Below are 5,758 nucleotides of genomic sequence, written 5' to 3' on the forward strand. Positions count from 1 at the left end.
TGATTTGCTAAAAACATTCAGAAATACACATAAAGATTCCCCCTTGCTCGTTAACCCCCCACCAGTAATGCTGCTCTCCTCTTCAAAAGTAATCATTGTTAGCATCCTTAAATATATCAATGATTTTCTAAGCAACTAGATTCATATATATATTATTAATAACCTACATTAAAAAAAAACTATATGCCTTGAAAACCTTTCTATGTCAATACCTAGAGCTATCATAATTTTACATTATTTCATGTGTACCGTGTGAATGCGTGTATGTCATTTAACCAGCACCAGGTTTTAGGCAGTTTCTGAACTTGTCTGCATTGCAGCAGTGTTGCCATGAATGTATTCCTGCACACTTGGGGATGGAGTGGAGGGGACACACACTGCAGCATGTCTGCAGCTGTCTTCCTAGGAGTGTACTCAGGGGAGGACCGTCAAAGGAAACACAAATGTAGTAATTTTGGATGAATACTGTTTGTAAAATTTACTCCTCCCAAAAGCTGAAGCAGTGTACATTTATTTATACCTATAGTATACAAGAATGAATGTTTCTTCTTTTTTACTAAAAATGGATATTATTAATCTTCAAAAATTTTGCTTATCCAGTGGTAGAAAGTTATATCATTGCTGTTTTAATTTGCATTTCCTTGATTGGAAGAATACCTTTTCATGTATTTATTGAAAAAAAGACATATCTTTCCCCTGATAAAGGCTTTGCTCGTATGCCTATTTTAGTAATTAAGTTGTTTATCTTTTTTTAATGGAAGGTCTTTCTCTTTTCTGAATATTTTTTGTTGTTGTTGTTCAGTTGCTAAATCACATCCAACTCTTTGCCACCTCATGGACTACAGTCTGCCAGGCTTCCCTGTCCTTCACTATCTCCCGGAGCTTGCTCCAGCTCATGTCCATTGAGTTGGTGATGCGGTCCAGCCATCTCATCCTCTGGTCACCCCCTCCTCCTCTTGCCCTCAATCTTTCCCAGCATCAGGGTTTTTTCCAGTGAGTCAACTCTGAATATTTAGCTTTTGAAAAAATCATTCATTTATTTATGACTGTGCTGGGTCTTCATTGCTGCGCATGGGCTTTCTCTAGTTTAGATGAGCAGGGGCTACTCTTTGTTGTGGTTCATGGGCTTCTCTTGCAGTGGTTTCTCTTGGTGAAGAGCACAGGCTCTGGGTGCCTGGGCTTCAGTAGTTGTGGTGCTCAGGCATACTTGCTCTGTGGCAAATGGAATCTTCCCAAACCAGGGATTGAACCTGTGTCTCCTGCTTTGGCAGGCAGATTCTTATCCACTGTACCACCAGGAAAGTCCTGAATATTAAGTTTTTGTCAATTACTTTACAAATACTCTCCCCAGTTGTTGCCACTTATCTTTTAGAAATACGTAGAGTAGAAGGGTAATCCTCCTGTAAAGACTTCAAAAATTATTATTGAATGAAGTCAGTCAGCCTTTATTTTCTTTAAGAATTTTGGGGCTTGCTTAACTTGGCTATTCCACCTCCAGATTACAAAGCTGTATTCACATATTTAATATTTTAATAAATTTGTTTTTTATGTGTAACTGTAATCCATTTGAAATTTGTTTATGTATAGTGTGAGGTCAACCTCTAACACTGTTTACTGTAGAGTCCATCCTTTTCCTGCTGATTTGGACATCCATATTTATAATAACAAAATTCCAATATATTTGTGGGTAGATTTTTTTGAAATCTCTGTTATTTCCCACTAATCTGTCTGTCCCTGGGCTAATGCTGTACTGTTTCAACCAGCTTCATGTTATGTTTTGTTAAACGGTAGCAAAAGCTCTCTTCTTAAAAAAAAAAAAACCAGCTCAATCTACAAAGTTTGCTTTTCTTATAAACTTTATAATCTGTCAGTTTTCATTAAAATTTTTTCCTTAATATTTTTCATTAAAAATATTATTGGTATTTGAATTAAAATTAAATACACAGACTAATTTGAGGAAGACTGTCATTTTTACAGTATTGAGTTACTAACCAGGAATATAGTATATGCCTCCATTCATTCAGCTCATCTATTCATGGATGTCTGGAAAAATACTGAGTTTATTTCTCAGTAGTTTACAAGTTTTGATTATGTTTTTTAGAAATGGTATCTTTTCCATTACATTTAAAAAACTCCATGTATTAGGTATTTTAAAGCTGTTGATGGATTAAAAGCATAATGATCTTGATTCCTGGTCATCTTGCAAAGCTGTGTATTTAATTCAGTAGGTTTTCAGTGATTCTCTTGGCTTATTTTGGGGTAATCAAATTACTTAAAATGGTCACAGCTACCTCTTGTCCTTTTTGAAATTCACACCAGTTATTTCTTTTGCTGTCTCATTGCTGGAGACTCTAGCACAATATGAATTAGTAGCAATAATGGTGAGAGTATATGTGTTGAATTCTTCTTTTATTCATTTCATAGATACTTACTGGGACTTTCCTCTGTGCGAGGCACTGTTTTGGGCCCTGGTGACACAGTTGTGAGCTATTAAGATATTATTTTTATTAAATTTGTTCACGTAATGAAATACATTACTAGATCTCCACTAGATTGCTTAGGTAAATTTATAATATTCTCTGGATTCATTTTTCTACCATTTTGTTTAGAATTTTTGTTCCAGTGTTGGATTGGCCTACAGTTTTCTTTTTTGTTCCACTCTTGGTACCATTACTATACTGGCCTCTTAAAACATGTTGAGGAGCTTTCTAGTATTTTCCTGTGCCCGATAGCAGTTTATATAACACCAGCATTATCTGTTCCTTACGTCTGATAGATAGTAAACATAAAATTCACTGGGCCTGATGCCTTTTTTATGGGGTAGATCTTTGACTGTTTTCAAAAACCTTTTATAGTTATTGGCTTAGTTGGGTTTCCAACCTCTTTTTGCATTAATTTTAGTAAAAAACAAAAAAAGCAATTTAGCTTAGATTTTAATATTTCAAACTGATAAGTAAAATTTGAACCTATAGCTCCTTTCCTATTTTTAATTGTTACTTACATGTGTAGTCTGTCACTTTTCTTAATTATTAAAGGTTAGATTTATGAAATTTTTGTCTATTTCATGGGTATTTTCCAAAAAACTCCACAAAACCTGATGTAGTATTACTGGTTAGCTTTATGGTAGCCATCCTTCCTTCATGTTACCTCAGATCCAGACAGCAGCTCACACTGTCTGCCATGTTGCTCATCATCTTCAGGGAGAAGCTGTCACACTCCCAGCTCCAAAGCTGGGTGGCTCATTGGCTTGATATAATTAGCATAGCCAGTGCTCGGCCACCTGACCCCAGGTGGGTTATCCCAGTCAGCATAAGGTATGGTCCAATTACTTCATGGCAAATAGATGGGGAAATAGTGGAAACAGTGACAGACTTTATTTTTGGGGGCTCCAAAATCACTGCAGATGATTACTGCAGCCATGAAATTAAAAGACGCTTGCTCCTTGGAAGAAAAGTTATGACCAACCTAGACAGCATATTAAAAAGCGGAGACATTACTTTGCCAACAAAGGTCCATCTAGTCAAAGCTATGGTTTTTCCAGTAGTCATGTATGGATGTGAGAGTTGGACTAGAAAGAAAGCTGAGTGCCGAAGAATTGATGCTTTTGAATTGTGGTGTTGGAGAAGACTCTTGAGAGTCCCTTGGACTGCAAAGAGATCCAACCAGTCCATCCTAAAGGAAATCAGTCCTGAATATTCATTGAAAGGACTGATGCTAAAGCTGAAACTCCAATACTTTGGCCACCTGATGCAAAGAGCTGACTCATTTGAAAAGACCCTGATGCTGGGAAAGATTGAAGGCAGGAGGAGAAGGGGATGACAGAGGATGAGAGGGTTGGATGGCATCACCCACTCAATAGACATGAGTTTGAGTAAACTCCGGGAGTTGGTGATGGACAGGGAGGCCTGGCGTCCTGCAGTCCATGGGGTCACAAAGAGACACGACTGAGCGACTGAAGTGAGACCTGAGAGGAGAGAAATACATCCTCTCTCTCTTAACATGGATGATGAAGCAGAAGGATGCTGGCCACCATTTTTCAATAAGGGGACTGACTCACAATGAAGTTGCCAGCACTGAAGTGGGGAGACAGAAATTTTAAGCCTGTTTAAGTGAATGTTTTACTTGGGAACTCCTAAATGGTACAAACTGCCTTTTGATTATAGTGATCAAATTCCCTTCTTTTTGTTTATTTAATGAAAATTCTTTTAGCTTTAGTAGTCCAGTGTTCCCCTTTGGGGGGCTTTATTTTATTGTCCTTTTTCTGACTTCTTGAGTAGTATGCTTAATTCATGCATTATTTTTGGTTTCTGATATTTTTGGTTAATTCCATAAAATTTCCTGTGAGTCTCACTTTGGCCTCATTTGATATTTGACCTCGTTGTCGTTCGTTTCTATATTACTTTTAAATTTCACACTGTATTTCTTACTTAAGCCAAGAGTTCTTCTATCTGTGTGTTGTTTAATCTCTGGACAGATAGTTTGGGAGAGGGATAGGTAAAGAACCTGCCTGCCAATACAGGAAACATAAGATATGTGGGTTTGATCCCTGGGTCGGGAAGATCCCCTGGAGGAGGGCATGGCAACCCAGTCTAGTGTTTTGCCCGGAGAATCCCATGGACAGAGGAGCCTGGTGGGTCCCAAAGAGTCAGACACAACTGAAGTGACTTAGCAATCCCTAAAAATAGTTTGTGCTGCCTGTTTTTGAACTTCATGCGATATGTACCTTTTGGTGTTTGACTTCTTTCAACAATATGTTTTATGAGATTTACCATGTTGCTACATTCTCATTGCTCTTGAGTATTCTGTGCATTCATCCTGCCTTTGATGACAGCTGGTGGGTTTCTAGTTCTGGCTATACTCAACAGAGCCACTGTCAACAGTCTCATGTGTCTTTCCTGCTGCTTACATGCATGATATTTCCAGGGCACACTACAAGAAATGGACCTGCAGGTTGTGAGTTAGGCACATTTTCTGCTTTACTAAATGATCCCAAAGTTTTTCACAGTGCTGGTCCCAGTCCATCTCCTGTAGCAGTGTAATGATAGCAATCTCATTACTCCATGTTCTTGACAACACTAACAACAGGGTGAAGCAGGAGTGAGTCATCCTCCTGTATAGTATGAGGAGCATGGGATTCTTGGGGTGGGACTTCAGTGGAGTGATGAGGAGGGGTCCCAAGATGTCACTTACTTTGCTGATACATGAAGACCCAGGCTTGCAAACTGTTTCCTCTCAGAAATTCACCTTCTAGGCCCCAGACAGCTCACCTCCCTCCACCCATGAGCTGTTCTCTTAAAAGTGCAGAGAAAAAGTGTGGGAAAAAGGAAAACTCAAGTTCCAGCTCAGTCAGTCTCAGCAGGAACTAGCCATCCCCCTGTTGAGCCTCAGTTTCCATACCTCCAGGGAAGCCATGAGAAGGGCTTTGAGGATCTTGAACTGGGCAATGGGGATGCCTCACAGGCCAGGGAGTAGGTACTGTCACAAGCCAGATACCTTGCACTACCGCAGACTCAGGGTTAGGCATACAGCGGCACTGTCAAGGCCAAGGCTGAGCCCAGGAGGTACTGTCATGGGCCAGACACCAGGTGCTGTCACAGGCCTTGGGCTTGGCAACAGGTGCACCATACCAGAGAGGTGTCTGGCAACAGCATCACATCACAACCCTGGCAGGTCATGACCCAGACCACATTGTCTCCTTAGCTTCCTGATTCTGCCCCACTTCCTGCTATATAAACAAACCATGAGTTCTAGAATTCTC

The sequence above is a fragment of the Giraffa tippelskirchi genome, chromosome 9 (genome assembly GCF_054371585.1).
Source record: "Giraffa tippelskirchi isolate mGirTip1 chromosome 9, T2T-mGirTip1v1.2.pri, whole genome shotgun sequence".
Classification (NCBI taxonomy): Eukaryota; Metazoa; Chordata; class Mammalia; order Artiodactyla; family Giraffidae; genus Giraffa; species Giraffa tippelskirchi.